Below are 19,706 nucleotides of genomic sequence, written 5' to 3'. Positions count from 1 at the left end.
TCCGGCCGGTACTGAGACTCAAACCCCGTAACCTTTGGGTTACAAATCTGACTCTCTAGCCATTAGGCCACAACTACTCTTCAGCATGAGTAGGGCATACGGACGCTTACTTCCAGCTTTTGAATTATGAATCAATTGATCGAAACGGTTCACAAAATGATTCACTCTTTCGAAGCACTCAAAACATTGCATGTTGGCGACATCTGCTGTTCAAGAGTTGTTACGGGTTAGATTTGTTTTGGTTCGTTCAGTTGTTGTTTATTTTTACAGGTTAAAAAGATCCACCTGTTATTAACAGGGTTGGGAAGTAACAGAATACATGTAACGGCGTTACGTAATCAGGATACAAAAATCTAGTAACTGTAATCCGTTACAGTTACATCAAAAAACAAAGTATTCAGATTACAGTTACATTTTGTAAAAAGTGGGAATACTGTCAGGCAGGGGCGTCATGCACTCATTATTTTTGAGGGGGCACGAGTTGGGCGGGGGGGGTCGTCATGTGACACACAGCAGCCACGACAGCACTTAGGTTTTATTTATTTTTTATTTTTTATTCGAAACATCCTCAAACGCATTAACTATATCATGAAATATCTTGACTCTCACCTTTATAGATTATGTTGATCTATAGTGGGCATTGGTCAAAGTAACCTAATAATGTAATCTATGCATAAAAACCTGTCTGTTTACTTAATTAACAGATATGGATGTCATGCCATAACATATTTTTAATACGACTGAGTTTATATTTAAAAACGCGTCTGTATCTGGCTCAGCGTCAGCCAGCGAAATCACATTTGAATTTAGCAGCTGATGATGTGATGCACTGAACTTTAATCACGCAGGTGTGATTGTATTAAATATAGAAAATATCAATAGGATATTTTTTGCCTTTTGGAAGCTGCATTCAAAATCCACTTGGCTCAAAAATCTGAGGGGGCACCTGCTATCAGGATTACATTTGTTTAATTTAAAATGAAATAAATGAGTATTTTGACATAACGCTATATATTTAGCGCTGCTTCATCATAGTTCCTGGTAGCCCTGCACGGGCCGCTCCGACAGCTTATCAGAATTACCGGGCCGAGCCCCTCGTTTTACCCCCTTCTCGCAAAACAGCTACTAAAATAGTTTAATAGTAAATAATAAAATAGTTTCAGCTATTAAAATAGTTCAGTTTTGCATGAAAAGGCAAAGTGATTATATTTCGTTTAATTTTTTTATCAAATTAATTTAGAAAAACGTTTGGAGCATTTTTTTGTTCATTACAAGTTTTTGTTTTTAAAATTAACGACCAAGCGGCCAGCGGCAGACAGTGAGCTGATCATATATGTTTGATCAATTTAGCCTTCTTCACAAAAATTAACCGAAACTCAGCGAGATGCCTCACAGACATGATAAATATATCTATAGAAAGCTTTAAATGACTACTTAACGAAATAAAACAAATCAAAAACAAAAACTCTTTAATTATACTCATAATCATAATCCAACTCTTTCATTATAATCATAATCATAATCCGTAAAGATGCACTAATCTCTAAAGGCACGTCTAATGAGGAGATGGCGAGTCAGGATCGTCATCTTCATCCTTGCGACACCGACTCAGAAAACACTAGTTTATTAGTAAATAATTCAAATATCTCCTTACTATTTCCCCCTGACACATTCATGGTAATTACTTTTGCTGGGGCTTTGCGGCAAGCTTTAGCTGATTGCGTGCATTTGAACGCAGAACTGTTCAGCTGCGCTGACTGCAGGCACCATTCATGCTGCTGCAGCTGGACACTAAACACCGTCGAGCCGCTCTTGACAGTCGCGGTAGCACGGTCTCGTGTGGTTTCCGCCAGCGCAGCAATTTTTGTTTCATCACCAATTGATGGATGTCTAAAATATAAAAATAAGGAGAAGCCTAAAACAGGCCCGAGGCCCGGCCCGCGTCTGAACTATGACGTGAAAATCGGCCCGAAGCCCGGCCCTAGGGGCACAACAAAAGTTTTTTTTTTGTAAAAAGTGGGAATGCAGGGCTCTAGTTCCTGGTTCTGTTGACACATGTTGACTCACGTGAGCCGCCTGCTGGTGCGTGCGCAAATAACACCCGTCTACAATTATTCTCCTCAAACGCGGGATGAATTAATTACGATGCTTCCTGCTGGGAAAAACGTTTTCATGTCTGGAAATTTCACAGTTATTTTGTTTTCAAAGAGGATAAAGGAAATAACATAGTTGTACAGCGTAAGCTATGCATACTCTTGCTTTAACAAAGGCTGCTTAACCAACTTGAATATTTGCAGGTATATAGTGTTTGTTAGTGATTTAAAATTCCATGGTGTGCATGACTGCAGTTGTAAGTTTTCTAGCGGAAAATGAGCCTGAAAATGTAGAAATGAATATGAGAGTCCCCACACCCAGGATCAGTCAATGAAATACAGAAAAATAGCATTTCACATGAATTTCGACATGGCTTATTTTAAAATAGACTAATCTGTATATGGTGTAAATTTTTCAATGTTGTATATAAACTATATTTATTTTTACTTGTACATGTTAAAGAAATAAAATAATAATAATAAAAAAACCTGTAAAACTGTAATAATAATATCTAGATGGTGAAACAAGACACAATTTTTAATAGTTTCAAATAGTTTTTACTATAGTTTTTATTAGTTTTAATTTTAAAGTCATAGTTAAATAAAAGTACTTAGATATTGCTTTTTTGACTTATTTACATATGTAACTTGAAGTAATTCAAAAGTAATCAGATTACATAACTTTTATATTGTGGTACTTGATTACGTTACTGAATACTTTTTTAATGAAGCAATTTGTAACTGTAACGGAATACATTTTAAAAGTAACCCTCCCAACCTTGGTTATTAATCACGAACTGGATATTTAAGAGACCTGGATCTTTTGTGAAATGTTCCTGCAATGAGCTGGGCTGGACCTTTTGCTATTCTTTCAATTTAAGTTGAATTCTGTTAATTATGCAATTCTTTATTGTTGTTTATACATTTATGTTGTTTTTGCTTCTTTTTTTGAACTCCTAAGTTAATAAATATCTGATATTTGGACATAGTACCCTTTGTATTTTGTTGCTTCCCTGAGCCGGAATGTAACATTCAGAAAGTATTTAGACCCCTTCATTTTTCTCCCACATTTTGCAGCCTTTGGTAAAATGATTAATTACATCAATCTACACTCCATAACCCTAATGACAAAGCAAAAAACATGTGATAACTATTCAGACTCTTAACGCAATACTTATTTGAGGCACCTTTGGAGGCGATTACAGACTGTTTGGCTATAATTGGTATTAAATGTGTATTTTTTTGGTATATGTGGGGATGTCGTGGCCTAATGGTTAGAGAGTCGGACTCGTAACCCAAAGGTTGCGGGTTCGAGTCTCATACCGCAGGGATTGTAGGTGGGGGGAGTGAATGTACAGCGCTCTCTCCCACCTTCAATACCACGACTGAGGTGCCCTTGAGCAAGGCACTGAACCCCCAACCGCTCCCCGGGCGCCACTGCATAAATGGCTGCCCACTGCTCCGGGTGTGTGTTCACGGTGTGTGTGTTCACTGCTGTGTGTGTGCACTTTGGATGGGTTAAATGCAGAGCACTAATTCCGAGTACGGGTCACCATACTTGGCCACATGTCACGTCACTTTTTCTTTCTTTTTTTTTTTAACGTGACAAGCTTTGCACATATGGATTTGGGGATTTTCTGTCATTCTTCTCTGTGTCCTCTGAAGCTGTCAGGTTGAATAGGGACTGTAGATGGACAGCCATTTTCAGGTATTTTATTGTATTTATTGTAATTAATGGACAAAAACAGCCAAACATTATTATAATTTGTAAAAAAAAAATGTATAATTGAAGAAAAAATAATTTGGAATTACATGTAAATCACAGAAATTTAATATTTCATAAAAATAGTGAGAAAGCCATCAACAGCAGATGAAAGACTTAACAGCTTTTCAAATTTAATATTTAATCCTGAGCTGTCAAGTCCATAAAGAGACAAGGTGACACTTGTGGATCCTAGATTTAAGACTTTAGCTTTTGGCCGTAAAACCAGTGCTGATGCTGCAGTCAAGGAATGGACATTTTCTGAATGCAGAGCACAGATCCATGCCACATCTACACCGCTAAAACCAGAATCAACCTAAACACTTCAACAAGAGGACAGGAGATAAAGAGAAGAGTGTCTACTCAATGTATGAATGTAAATGTAAAAAATAATAGTTGCTCATGTACTATAAAACAGATGAGATACAAAGAGTCCACAGTGCCACAGCTGATGCACATGTTGGAGTATAATAGTATCTGTTTTGGATCCAGTGGAGTGGTGGGCAAAACACCAAATTATATTTCATCATCTGTTCCGCCAAATAGGCTTCCTTTCGATTCCGGCAATTCGTGCCACGTGAAAGAATATTTCCCCCGGGCCCACTCCCAAGCCGAAGAAGTTCTCAGCAAAATAAACGTATAAACGCTGGAACGATATATTTTCTTTGAAAATTTCACACGGCTTTTGTCTGCTAGTTTTAACAATGTGCATAATAAAGAGTGAACTACAGTAAATGACTCTTACTGGCCTGATTAGCCAAGCTCTCCCTAAAAATAGCTAGCCAACATAAAACCAGCACTAAATTAATAAAAGAACACATTATGCACAGACGCTTTATATTTAATAGTTTTTAGTTAACATAATAGATTACAAGTTTGTGAAAACATGAATTAGTTTGTAAAAGGTGCCATTATACATTTGTAGACCGTGCTACAGTTGCATTTACACCTTTTTGACCACCAGAGTGCGGTGTTTACAGCACTAGTGTCGCCAGGGTTCGGTGTTTCCAGCGCTTAGATGTAGTGAATCATTTTGCGAAGCACTTGGTTTAATTGATTCGGAGTTTCTAGAGGCTCTGTTTCCCCACCAACTACCTTGCTGATCGTTGCCAGATGGGGGCGCGTACTTGCAGCCTAATGCGGCATCTTCTTATGATAGGGACAGGCCCAAATCAGAAAGAACGTCCCGCGCTGCTAAGCAACGCCCATTTCCGGGTATACCCGCAGTATGAGGAATGCTGACGTCAGTGTCAGCTGTTTTCACACAACACGCTCTCATGCCGGCAGGACATACCTTCACAATAACATAGAATGTGAAGAGCAGAGCTAGTCTTCATATGCACGGACAACTGTATCGACTAAGAGTCGGATCAGGTGGAAGCTTTAACAGTGGCAGTAAACGGGCTTGACTCCTGTGGTGGATTTCCACGCCCAGCTATATTCGCCTTCAATCGGATGAAGTCGTACAGGCGGCCGTTCAGATAAGGTGTGGGTTTCCTTCTGACTGCGTTTTTCAACATTTTTCTGTTGTTCTTGTTAAGTTACGTTAATCTATGTTAGTACTATAGTTTGCTCGTAGTGGTTTGATCATCTGAGTTGATGTGCTTTTGTCTTTGTTTACAATCCTGGGTCATTCTGCACTAGCAGTGGCAGATGCTGTCACTTATATTAATATGGAAAAACTAAAATGTAAACTCGCGTTTGAACACACAGACGCGTTTAATTTAATTTTACAATAATAATCTTGTTTTTATTTAGTTTTCATTTAATTATTGAAAGTCACTTATGAAGACATTGTAAATAAGCTTTTTTTTTTTTCCCTCATGATGCAGTAAAGAACATTTTGCAGGTTAAAACTTAAATTTTTTTGTGAAATATAGTGTATTTGACTAAATGGAATAAGTAAAAAGTGAAATGTGTAAAACATTATTTAACAATCGACATATAAACGTTTTGAATGAAATACTTTTGAAATAATAATTTTGTATTTTCAGTTACTCTAGTTCTGTTATTTGTGATAGGTTGTTAATCAAAATGTTGTGTTCTAAAAGAACACCATGTAAATCACTTAAAAAAATATTGTGACAGCCATTAATGAAAATTAAAGTTAATAATTATTCAATTGGGAAAAATATAAAAATGAATATATATATATATATATATATATATACACACAAATCAGGTGGAAATGTGACCACAGTTGTAGAATGACCATCCTAGTCTAACAGAGTATCCATCTATCCATCATCTTATCACATGTCTGGCAATTCCACTTTGTCTTAGTATATTTTAATTTAATTATCCATCCCTTTTTTAGTTGGGTGCTGCAAACTTTAGATTTGAGATGTATAACTCTCTTTGCAAGGTTATTTCTTATTAAACTTTTTGATGTCTTATTCTATATTTTATGCTTAATTTTTCCCTGATTAAGTGGGTGCATGAAATTTAAGGCATTTTCTGAAGGATTTTCCATGATAGCTATGTCTATTGATTGTTCCAAAGAACAACAACAAGAACAATTAATGTTTTTTCAGCTTTTTTCCAATGCAACCTTCTTGTCTGTGTGATAAGAGCATTGCAAGCAGATGTGAACACTTTTGTGGTGTTTTGAAAGCTTGAAGGTCAGACACAGGTAATGATGGTCTTTAGGTAATGTGACACTCCCTCGCTACAGAGAGACTAATACTGATGTGGCCAAAACTGTGAGGCCAATAATGATCTCTCATAATCATTAATGATCCATGAGCTCTTGCATAATTCAGGTTAGCCTACTTATAGATAACTTTTAGTCTAGCCTGTATGATGCAAATAACGACCATGCTGATCTTTGCTTTCTCTCTCACGTGGCTTTAATGATAAGAAGGGGATTAGACACTTTTTTCTAATATGATTATCCAGTTAGTTAAGCTTAACTGATACTAGTTAGTAAAGTCCTGCAGTTTTGTTTGCTGTGGTTCAGAACATACTGGATAAAAAGATCCATGCCCCCCACCCAGGGGCGGATTAAGGTGGTCAGGGGCCCCTAGGCTGCTCTTTGTGTGAGCCCCCCCCTCCCTTAATCATATGCTTTTTAAATTTAAATGCATAAATCTGGTGCATTTTGAGAGCAGAATCAAGTGACTGGATCAATGAAGAAATACGTGCTCTTGTAAACAATTTTGTGCTAGTAATTTATTTATTGGTTGCGTAGATCTGAATGTGATGGTAGGGCACGATTTTCACTATATAAATGCTTATAAAAGCTACAAATGCTATTCTGTCATGTGATTTTCTCCTCGTCTTTTGTTGTTTAATTATCATTAATGCCGACACTTAACTCAAGAGATGAGACGAGACACGAGATTGGGTTCACGAGAACGAGACGAGGCAAGATTTTTACACATTATTTAAAAAAAAATTCTCAATGACCAAATACATGACTGGACTGGTCTTGCACTCATTTTGTATGGTGCAGGTGCATTTTGAATTGTTTTAACTAATTATCTTGTAATACATGTCATTTCAGTTTTACTTTCTGAGTATGAATTATCATATGCAGTAAAAGACAACAACACTCAAGCACTTTAAAAGGTTTTGCCACAAACTCAAGTGACTGGCTTCTCTCCTGTATGATTTCATGTGAGTTTCTTCAGACCTTAGAACTGTACATGAATTATGAGCTTCTAGAACGTTTGACCTCCTAACTGAACTCCTTTTCACAAATTGAACAGAAATAAAAACAGTATAAATAACAAAAAATAAACAACACAGTTATTTCTTAGTCGTATATTAAGTGCAAACAATAAGTGCAGCCATAATCAAAGTATACTCTCTCAATATCCAAAGTGCAAATAGAGAACAAATTTTTCAAGCATGATACAGAGCTATACTATAGACAACTACACAACCTATTATAGCCTACAGACCATATATTGTATAAAAACATGGACGTAGTGTCCGTGATGTCACCCGTAGGGTTCCAAAGAGAGTTTTTGAAGCTTAAAAGTGGGCGGAGGCTATGCATTTTTGCAGTGCGTCACTGCGCGTCACTCCCGGTTAATCGAAGATGGGCAAAGAGGCGGGAGCTGGTTGTTGAAACCACGCCCACCTAGCTCGATGGTGGTGACAGCAGCGGCAATCCACCTGTCACTCAAGTGGCCACGCCCTTAATTATGCAGAACTTTAAGGCTTAATATAATTTAAACGGATGAGTTATAAAAAAATTCAACGCCCTCACAGTTGTCATGAAGGGCAAAATTAGCTATATAGACTAAAATCATTTTTTGAACCAGGCTGTAAACATGTTTTTTTCGGCTGTAAAGTTGGGCATTTTAACATGGGGAGTCTATCGGATTGACTCCCTTTTGCAGCCAGCCTCTAGCGGCCAGTTGATGAATTACAGTTTAAGTCACTTCCTTGTTGGCTTCACGAAAGAGAGCGGGAGGTTGCCGCTTGCTACAGACTAATAACAGCCTAGATATTGTATGTAGCCTAATTTGGCGCGTGAGGGAGTCGCTCTCAAAACGCGGAGTATTAAAATCGCTTGAATGCGCGCGCGCATTTTACCTTCGGTTTCTATTTAACGATTGGCGCGAACTCTCGGCAGTGCAGTGCGTGCATTCTACAATACAAGACATTCATTTTGTCAGACTCTCTGCAATGATTCCTCCTTTAATGTTTCTTATGGGCCAATGAGGGTCTTTTTTGTTCGCGCTGAAGTAAATTTAAAATAATAAAAAAATATTCTGGCCAATCAGGGGCCCCTGCACACGTGGGGCCCCTAGGCTGTAGCCTAGGCAAGCCTGTGCATTAATCCGCGCCTCCCCCACCCCCCCAACATTAACTCTTCTCTGTACTGTTCTTGGCTTTCACCGATATCTGATCTCTATAGATAATTCATGCTTTGACCTCTCTGGCAGGGTTTGTGATGGCTGGGTGTGGTTTGTGCAGTCTGGGCAAGCCAGAGGATGTCTGTGCATGGTGAAGAAATGTCCCAGTTGTGATGATATCAGTGCATAGATACATGAATCTTCTATCACAATAACGATAAATAATATATATCATTATGATATACTGCGGAATTTTACAATTCTCAAAGACCTAATAAATAAATGAACCTCAAGAAACTTAATAATAATAAAAAAGCCATGTCATTAACCTAGTGAGCAGCATTGTTCAAGAAAGAAATTGAATAATTAATCAAATGTAAAATAAAACACTGCATAGTCTATGAATTAAATATACACAAAAGTTATTCAATCAAGAGCAGTTAGTGATTTTCTGTTTTTATTTCGTTGTTTGATTAGAATTAAGAACACCAACAGTTTCATGACGATTTATTATTATTATTTATTTTATTTTTTATATTTTGGTAAATTAGTGACAAATTCATATGGATTTGTAAAATCCACATTTTCCCACGGTCTGCTTATGCCCCATTATCATACGTTTTTATACAAATCACATCGTAAGAATTCATACAAACATACAAGTCTAGTAAGCTCTGAAAGAGACCTTGATCATCTGGTTCAGGTGTGTTTAATGGCAGCTACAGATCTAAATTCTGCTTAAGGGTGCCTCTCCAGGAACGGGATTTGACACCCCTGTTTTAGGTCGATGTATCAGCTGTTGTTGACAACCTCTAGTGGTCGGGCAAACTAAGGCTGTATTTAAATTATATGGTTCAAGTGACCAAATTCATATTTTTCCCTCCCATGTGGCTCAGATTACACTCTTAAAAATAAAGGTGCTTCAAAAGGTTCTTCAAGCGATGCCATAGAAGAACCATTTTTGGTTCCACAAAGAACCATTCAGTCAAAGGTTCTTTAAAGAGCCATCTCTTTCTTATCTTTTTATAATCTGAAGAACCTTCTTTCGCCACAAAGAACCTTTTGTGAAACAGAAAGGTTCTTCAGATGTTAAAGGTTCTTTATGAAACCATTTAGACAAAAAGGTTCTTCTATGGCATCGTGAAGCACCTTTATTTTTAAGAGTGTAGATATGACCCACAAATGTGTAAGCAGGAAAAAAACACATTAATACCAATATCTCAGAATGGTTTCAGGCCTCATTTATATGTGGAAATAAATCAGATATATATCGGTTATAGATTTGTGTCTGCCATGTAAGAGGACAGATGAGATATTTCCCTGTCAATGCGAGTTGTACGTCGCTGAAAAAGCAACGGTGGCGTGGTGGCAATGACGTCAACTCAGGTGGACACCAACCGCTCTTTTCAATGGAGGACAAAGGCTCAACCCAGTAGACTCATGCTGAAGTTTTATGTCTTTTGAGCCTTTGAGCAAGCAGAAGCATGTATTGTCTGCATCCATTGCAAATTGAGCCATTTTCACATCCTTTCTGGTGTAAGCCTTTATGTCTATCTTGGGATGTTTCTCCAAGTGTACAGTATAGTGTAAATGCAGATATCAGGTATAGGTCACTTTAAAAAAAGATGTAAGCTGGTTTTCAAAAAAATTAGATGTAGTCAACAAATTGGGCATCAAGACCTGCATCGTAAATGCGTTCTAATATGGCTGCTCAAAAGCTTCTCTTCAGGAGATGGTCTTGTTGGAATTAGTCATATACAGTAGGGATCAGTGTGTGTGCATTGTTTTTCTTGGTCGTTTGTCGCTGTTTGCATATATGTAAAAATCTTACTCACATTTAAAGAGGAAAACCTAAGAAGTTTATACCCTCCAAATCCAGATTACACAAGAGTATTTATGTACTGTTGACAAGAAAAAGTTTGTGAACACTATGTAATTACCTGGATTTTCTCATTGATTGCTCATACATTGTGATCTTTTAAGTCACATTTCTAACCAAACACAATATGGCAAAACAAATAACAAACAAACAATTGTACTTTTCAATATTTTATTGAAGACATTCAGTAATCATTAACAGTGCATGCTGGGGAAAAGTAAGTTAACAGCTTTTGCAAAAGCTGTGTCAGGTGTTTAAGTTAGGCATGGGTCACACTAGACAATTTTAAATTCTTAACCGATTTTAAACCCATGGGAGACCACAGACATGAAGAGTGTTTCAACTGATTTTTAGCCTTATAATCCTCTGACCGTGCACACTAGATGATTCAACCAGACCGGCGAGACCACACACTTGTTGATTGTAGGAACGATTTCACAGTGACACAAGATCTCACGGAGACTCGCAAGATCAAACATGACTTGAGAATAAAAACACATGGAGGACAATCGACGTTGTCAACTGGCTCTCCTGGCACGCGTTCTGCTGTACAGTGAAAAAAAATAATATGGGTGACAAACATGTTTGACATTTACAATTTGAGTCTCGATTAGGAGCAGTTAAATAATCGTAATGACACCACACAATAGAGGATTTTTTGGACAAAAAAATCATTTGTGACAAGCCTTGAATCGGGGGTGCAAATCGGGCATAAAAAAGACCTTAAAATCTTCAAGTATGTGGCCAGCCTTAAGGAGATGAGACTGGATGTGTTGCACAGGTGCCCTGCCATTTAAATAAAGAAAGCACACAAAACCTGGTTCTTCTAGAGCCGGGGTGTCAAACTTTCCTGTAGGGCCATTGTCCTGCAGAGTTCAGCTCCATTCCTAATTAAACACACCAGATCCAGTGAATCAAAGCCTTTATGAGTGTTAAAAACTTCCAGGCAGGTGTGTTGGAGCTGGTTGGAACTAAACTCTGCAGGACAGTGGCCCTCTAGGACCTGTGTTTGACACACGTGTTCTAGTAATCCATTTAAGCACCATTTAGCAGGAGTGAGCATTTTGTGGTAGGGTACAGTTGTAGAAACTTTAAACATAAGAGAAGAATATGTCGGTACAGGTTTCTCACTGACATTTCAATTCTTTATTTAACATTGCAACTTGTTGCAATGAAATACTTTGAGTCAGATACACAGAATCTTATGTTTTAATGTCACTACTGGAGAGAATAACCTGATTTAAAAAAATGTTTGGAAAACGCAGCTTTCTTGCGTTGTCAGGTTATTGGTTTGCATTTCAGTAAGATAATTTTTGGTAGTTATCAGCATATTGGTGTTTGTAAACATGTTAATTGAAGGAACAAATAATTCCAAAGTGCCAAGACATTTTACCAGAGAATGTCAGGACAGCAGTGCTTGACTTCAGACTTAAGAGAGGTGGGGTGAATCAACAAAACAATCCAATGCACAGAAGTAAATCAAATGAAGATGCATTCATGCTTTGGAATGGCCAAGTCAGAGTCCTGACCATAATCTGAGAAGCTGTGGCATGAAACAAGAAGTTTGTTTGTTGTTGCTGCTAAAGGATGATCTACAAGTTACTAGACTCCAGGTTTCACTTACTTTTTCCAATTTGCACTTTGAATGATCACTTAATGTCTTCAATAAAATGAAAACCTGTTTGTGTGTTAATAGTTTAGTCTGATTGTGTTTATATTTGTGACTTATATGAAGACCAATCAATGTTTAATAATCAAAGAAATCCAGGTAATTCCATACGGGTTAATAATTTTGTTCTTGCAGCTCTATCTTCAGAAACTTTTACAGACTCATTCATTATTTGCACAGTGACTTGGTGTTTGTTTAGTTCAGACAAACTATGCAAACTTTGCTTGATGTAGCTTTGTTGTCCCATTCTGAACTCTCAGGTGATTTGTTCAGATCAGGTGCTTTGAAATAGAGTCAAACCCTAAAGGTAGCAACATAAAATAAGGAAAATAAGGTGTGTCTAGTGCCTGCAGGTGGCTTTAAAGTGCTCTTTACATATTGCATGTGCTTTGTTTTGATGGACCAATCAAATAACTACAGCAAGGGTCTATACCCTATCATGTCTTCTACCAGCCCAAGAGGTGCAGGTAAAGGCAAATAAAACTACTGCATAGCCCCCAAACAGCAAAACATTCACTTTTTCCCCCACGGTCTTTAATTAATGAATTAATTTTTTTTAATGGTTGTATTAAAGGTCCGGGACCATAGGCAGGCTAGGGGAACTCATATTAATGTTAAAAAACCTCATAAAGTGAAATTTTCATGCCATGGGACCTTTAAAGTATAGAAATGAGTCAAGACATTGTTGCTAGTTTTAACGTATCAAATTAGTGACAGAAGCTTGAACGCATCTTTTAAATTATAGCGATGACAGACCCTGAATCTATGGTATAAAAAAGTAGTTCCACACACCAGATGGCTGTTTGGGACACTCCCTCGTTTTTCCTTACTTATGTTCTTGTCAGTTGAATTTAGGGTCGCACCATTGATCAGAATAAAGCCAAAATCACAAAATGGCTTACCAGCGCAATTCAAATCAAATCGCAAAGGCTGCAATTTATATACATGTCATATTATTTTAATTAACCAGCTTTGATGGCAGTTACATATATTAGCTACCCACACCTACATGCACTTATTTTCATACATTTTTCAAAACTCTTTTGTAATGTCTCTTATTTTCACAGATATGTTATCAGAGCCCTTCAAGTTGAAATAAAGTGATTGTTAATGTTGAATTCAGATTTTAACACATTAACAGCCACTACCAAGCTGACACAGCTGTGATTAGCTGTTTCCTTGTTCGTATAGCTGAATCACAGCCATGATATAACACATTTTTGCTCATGTATATTCGACATGAAATCAAATATTCTTAATGCAAGTCACTGGTCTTATTGTAAGCAACTAATCTTTACATATTTTTTATGTACATAATGTTTATGACTTTCTGCTGATGTATGCAAGACTATGCTGCAGTTAATCCATTTGCATGCAGATGTATGCCTCCAGTTCAATACACAATGCTCACTGCTCACATTTCACAATTAAATCAACAACAGATGGATAAAATCATTAACCCCCCCAGTGTTTTCAGTGTTTAAACATAATGTCATTTGGTCTCCCCAGTTCTGAATATTTGGTGACATTCTTGCCAAAAGCTACAGCTACAATGGACTAAACCACTTTTCTTTTCTTTTTTTTTGTATAGCGCTTTTAACAATACACAATGTTTCAAAGCAGCTTTACAGAAAATGCATGTGTCTACATTACAAAGTAGAAGTGAATGTGTACAAGTAATGTTCATTTCACAAATTAACAGTTCAAGAAAATAGAATCATACAGTTAGCTAACATTAATTAATTTTAGGCAGAAGCTCATTAAAGCAATTATTACAGTGTGATCAATCATAATGATTACAATATAGAGAAAATTTGGCAGCTGTGCATATCGATTCAAGTTGGCATCATCTGGGGTCCTTGCAGGGGTCAGCATCATCTCTTCAAAGGTGTTGGGTCATCTGAAGTCTTTCTATGAGGCTTGATAAGGCCAGAGAGGTGTGTGATGAGATTGAAGCAGTGACGTTTTTGTTGTAGGGTAAGTCAGCATAGATTGTTTAAATGCTTCTGTGGTGCTTAGTATGCTGAAAGAGAAAATGAGAGTGATATTTTTCTTTGCCCCAATTTGCTTAAAAATAGCCAGTGAATAATTTTATGCTCATTTTGCAGTGCCTTAATGTAGTTCACCTAAAAATGAACCTTCTGTCATAATTTCTGCATCCATCCAATAAATAAATAAATAGTCTGTAGTTTTGTGCATTATATTTTTCTGTAGCCATATTAATCGACTGATTAATGACCTTCAGTATGAAAAGTTTTGGAAGATGGAAGATGATGTGATGAACAACAAAGTGTGTGTGTGTGATATAATGATCTTGTGACTGTGGGATGATGTATACTTCCTCTTTTTCTTGGAGACTGGGAGTGCATCATGTCTGATCTAAATCAGATATGTTGACTTCTACAGCGTGATTTCAGACAGTTCAGTGGAGACAGATATATATATATAAAGAGCTGTGTAGTAAGTAACACCTCAAATGAAGGGGACTTGGGTCTCTTCCCCTCTGTTTGCATGCAGACTCTAATGATTTGTCAGTGTTTGCATCTTTAGCAGGGCCCTAGGATTACATTTCTCATTAATTTTTTTGGTGAGTTTTTCTCTTTTAATGAAAATGTTCTTTATGTAGTCATTATTTAAGCCGTTAACTAATATTTTAGTTACCATGCACCATGTACCAAGTCCCAGGGGCCACAGAACTTGGCCCACCACGATTACCAGCATGTCATGTTTTAATGGTTGCTAGCCCTGTGCTATACGTACCTTCCTGCCCTGTAGTTCCCACACCAGAGTTTCGTCATGACATGGCTGCCATAGGGCTGGGCGATATAGCTAAACAATTTATCACAATATAATGTTTCATATTGTTCGGTATCGGTAATTATTGAATATTTTTTATAACCTTTCTTAAAGAGCAGTAGAAAAAAGTTTAAATTTAACCACTGTATTTTTAATTTACCCAATTTATTAAGACAACTACTTATTTTAGTTTTAACAGTCAAACATAAAATAAAATTGAAACAAATATCTCCTTTCTTATATTTTATATGCAGACTAAATAAGTGTTAAGGAAACATTTGGCCTGTCTCCTGAGGCCACAGGAGGGTGCAATGAGGAAAATAATGCACCTCATTAAACTGTTTAGTCAATGCAATAAAATAATGACTGTCTATAAAAAAGTGCATACCGTCTAAACTAATATTTATAAATCAAATATAATTTCGTAAATTGCATAAACAATTATGAAAAAAACAGCATCATTGTTTTTCTGCATAGCTTAATACAAATAGCCAAAGTGCCGATCACACAATTGCATTTAAAAACATATAAGACGCAGTGGAATGTAATAAACCCCCCACAAATTCTCAAGACATGTTTTCTAAAAGTTGAACCTCTTTTAACTTTACATGGCTTTCTATTCATCTCTTGTGCGAGACGCGAGTGCAACAGTCATAATTGTAACCTAACAAATATCTTCTCCGCATTGAGCTTCTATATTTCTCTAATATTTTGAATGAAAAATGCAGCAGTGGCGCATCTTGTGTGTTCAACTGGATTGACTAACAGAAACATTAAAATGCAACAATGACACTTACATCATCACCGCATCTTGTGTGCCGCTGATGAGGCTCTCGAACGCACACCAAAAATTCAAATACACTGTTTTTGCATTCGAATGCGAATTTTTATTTTAAATTTGGCTATTCTTTTTTTGATTCACGGTCTCCTCATTGCAGGCAGGCACGGCACTCATTTCAGCATGTGTTCGCGTGTTCTGTTGGCTGTCTGCTTGTCACTCATAATGTGCCTTTAAATTAAATAAGCATGAAACTATTGTGCGCTATATTGAACATTTTTTCTATCGTTATCGATGATGGTGTACCATCGATAAATACCGATACCGTTTTATCGCCCAGGCCTAGGCTTCCACTTCAGAGTCTCAACATGACAGGGCTGCCAGCCCAGCCTCTCCACAAGATGGCCGCCAGTCCAGAGCCTCTCTGCAAGAGGGCTGCCACGCCAGAGTCTCCAGCTGTCATGGACATCATGCCAGAGTCTCCAGCAATCATGGCCGCCACGCCAGAGTCTCCAGCCGTTATGGACATCATGCCAGAGTCTTCAGCCGTCATGGACATCATGCCAGAGTCTTCAGCCATCATGGATGCCACGCCAGTGTTCCCGGCCATCATGAACGTTGCTTGAAGCTAGTTGCACTTGAAGCTAGTAAGGCAGTGCCCAGGGAACCAAGACTGATGTCCAGTTTGGTGGACCCACCGCTGATGTCAGTGCTAGTGGCAGGCATCCCGGTGGCCTCAGCGCTCTTAAGCACCACAGCGCCAGCGCTCTCATGCCTGGCGGCCTCAGTGTTTTCAAGCCCAGCGATCTCAGAGTTTCTCCCACCTTCCGCTGCCCTTCCAGTAATGGTGGTCGCCATTTTGTGTGTCTGGGCTATACAATATTCTGAGGCAGCAGTGTCTGCTACAGTCCATGAATCTGCTTCAGAGCCCGCTCCAGTCCATGGGTCTGCTCCAGAGTCCTGTCCAGTCCATTAGTCTGCTCCAGATCCCGCTCAAGCCCCAGAGCTCAGTCCTGTGTTGGTGCCAGGCTGTGAGTTCCCTGCCTGTCCTGTCTCAACCACAGAGGTCACCCTTGAGCTCCTTGCCTGGCTTGTCATGGCCAAGAAGGCCGTCTCTGAACTGTCTGCCTGTTCTGTTACGGAGGCAGAGGCTGTTGTTAACCTCTCTGTGCTCTCTATTGTAGTCCCATCTGATCCGCCTTGGTCTCCTGTCCCGTCAGCTCCACTTTGGTGGACACCTGCTCAGCCTGAGCCATCTTGGTGATCCCCTGCACCATCAGCTCCGCTGAAGTGGTCCTCAGCTCCATCAGCTCCACCCTGGTGGTCTTCTGCTCCATCGTGGGGATCTTCAGTCCCGTCTGCTCTGCTGTGGTGGTCATCTGCTCTGCTGTGGGGATCTTCGGTCCCGTCTGCTCTGCTGTGGTGGTCATCTGCTCCGCTGTGGGGATCTTCGGTCCCATCTGCTCTGCTGTGGTGGTCTTCAGCTTCGCCTGCTCCGCCCTGGTGGCTTCCTGCTCTGCCGGCTCCGCCCTGGCTTCCTGCTCTGCCAGCTCCGCCCTGGCATCCTGCTCCACCCTTGTCTCCAGTTCTTCCACTCCATGGACATGGCCATCCATCCTTCCCCTTGTTCCGCCTCCGCTCCACCACCCTCTGGACTTTGGTATTGTGCTTTTTGATAGGAGCGTCTAGAACAGGGGTCGGCAACCTACAGCACGCGTGCCAACAGTGGCACGCAGAGGGATAATCGCTGGCACGTGAGCAATAGGGAAAACTGCATACTGACGTACATTTTGAGGTAATAACTTCTCATAGTCACACAGTCTGTTAGGAGCTATAAATACTATTAAAGTGTGATAAACTTGCGCTAGTCTACAGATGTGCGCGCGACCGCTGCACATACTAGGTGCTTCAGATCAAAGCCTCAGCGGTCTAACATCACTCATCAACGTCAAAATGACTGAGATGGCCAATCAAATAAAAGTAGGCGGGGTTTACTGTTTACAGAAGCAGAGCGCGAAGTGTCAGTTTATCGTTAAAGAGAGCGAGGTACGATGAAGCTGCAAATAATTTTATATTAGTCAACATTTAACGATATGTTTTATGATAGAAATGTTAAATGACCGACATCTATATCCAGTGATGCAAACTACTCGAATGTTTTTTTCTCAGATATGGCCATTTTGAGAGAGAGAGAGAGAGAGAGAGAGATGTGTAAATTGTCTGCGTCTGTGTCTCTCTCTACAAACAATGAAGCTGAGTTTAGTTACTTAAAAAACAGTGATTTTACCGCCCTCGTTGCTGAGAAATATAATGTAGCGATTCAGTATCGATTAATAAGTCACATGGCAACGCTGAATGTTACTTTTTGTACAGAACGATCTCAGATCTCTGTGTGCGAGTGGTGTGCGCGCATCAATTAAAGCAGCGCATTAATATAGAATATGCATTGGCCTTGTCTCACACACACACATACAGTGGTGTTCAGTACGGTCACAGTTTATATCTGTTATTCAACGGGGGGGGGGTGCAGCTGCAGTAACGTGCTGACTTTACAGATTAGCGATTGGCTCTTTTACTCAGTAGGCGGGGCTTCGTTCAATAGAGTGGCCATATTGAGTGTTGCATTTTTCCCCATTCAAAACTATATGAGTGACACGTCTTGGGTATTCTATAATCTTTGGACAAACTGTTTGTAACAGCTGGATTGTAACTGTTTAGATGGTTGTGGTAATGCTGTCCATGTCATTTATTGTTAACTTTGTGAAAAGCTAGGTGGTATTCAGTATACTGTGCAGATTCTATTATACTGTTTATACCACAGTAGATATAATGTATTTGAGCAGGAATGCTTTTCATTACACATAAGAATGTCAAAGAAACATATACTTTGTATGTTGTGTATTTTTTTTTAAATATTTTTTTGTATATTGTTATTTCCTATTTACTTATCCCATTTTTATTATTTTTATTATGTGTGTCTTGTCTTGTCATTCGGTTTGTGCTGTGGAAGCTTCTGTCACCAAAACAAATTCCTCGTATGTGTAAACATACCTGGCAATAAAGCTCTTTCTGATTCTGATTTCTTTCTGATTCTGAAATGTGAAAACATAGTGGGAATGCGCCTCAAACAAGTCAAGATGAGGAAAAACTTGTTATTAAGGGTGTGATGTAAAACAGAGATTAGTTAATTACAGTTGCTGAGCAACTGAGTTATGTTTAGTTTTTGTCCTGTTTTCATTGTGTTTTCAGTTTATCTGTTCCCCTGTGACCTAGTTTTACTTTGGCTCCTAATTGTCATTTCGTTCACCTGTGTTTGATTAATTAACTCATTAGTTCTTTTGTTTGCTCCCCTTCAAATACTCTCAGTTCTCCCCTTAGCCTTTGTCCGTTCTACTTTAAGTTTCGTGGTGTGTCTCTTGTGTTTTTGCAATTCAAATGTATTAAATCAGTTTATTAGAATTACCCCTTTGCCTTCGTCTGCCTTCCTGGGACACATCCGTAACAGAAGAACGGACCACAACGATGACTGCAGCTGAGGACGCGCTGTGGGGTTTGTGGCAAGGCGGTCGGAGGTTGGAGCGATATGTGGAGGGTTTCCTTGAGCTCTCCAACCGGGTGAGTTGGCACGACACCGCTCTAGGTGCGTGCTTCCTGCTGGGGTTGGATGACGAAATAATCCGCTGCGATCTCCCAACGGGTGATTAATCTCGTACTATTCCTAAATAGCTCTGATATGGAAGTTGAGGAAGTAATGAGACTTCCCAATCCTCGTCATCCAACTCCCGCAGGAATGCGCCGCGTCTCCCCAGCTCACCCCACTCTGAGAACCTCCACATACCACTCCAATGGCTCCTACCGCCTGCCTAACCCCAAATTCTCCGTGGTCCTCCAAAGCTCCGCCGGAGTCTTCAGCCCAGGAGC

General features: G+C 39.0%; 1 protein-coding gene across 2 annotated transcripts in view; it reads left to right on the top strand.

The window, feature by feature from the left end:
- Positions 1 to 5,099: 5,099 nt before the first annotated feature.
- LOC107674460 (serine-rich coiled-coil domain-containing protein 2-like) overlaps positions 5,100 to 19,706 on the top strand; it is an 82,355-nt gene continuing 67,748 nt past the window's right edge. For both annotated transcript variants that reach the window (XM_016468440.1, XM_016468449.1), the window contains exon 1: positions 5,100 to 5,343. The gene's annotated coding sequence lies outside the window, so the exon portion shown is untranslated. The remainder of the gene's footprint in view (positions 5,344 to 19,706) is intronic.

The sequence above is a fragment of the Sinocyclocheilus anshuiensis genome, unplaced genomic scaffold (assembly GCF_001515605.1).
Source record: "Sinocyclocheilus anshuiensis isolate Anshui unplaced genomic scaffold, SAMN03320099.WGS_v1.1 scaffold890, whole genome shotgun sequence".
Lineage (NCBI taxonomy): Eukaryota > Metazoa > Chordata > Actinopteri > Cypriniformes > Cyprinidae > Sinocyclocheilus > Sinocyclocheilus anshuiensis.
Note: the sequence above shows the minus strand (reverse complement) of the source record. Positions and strands in the feature narration are given on the sequence as shown.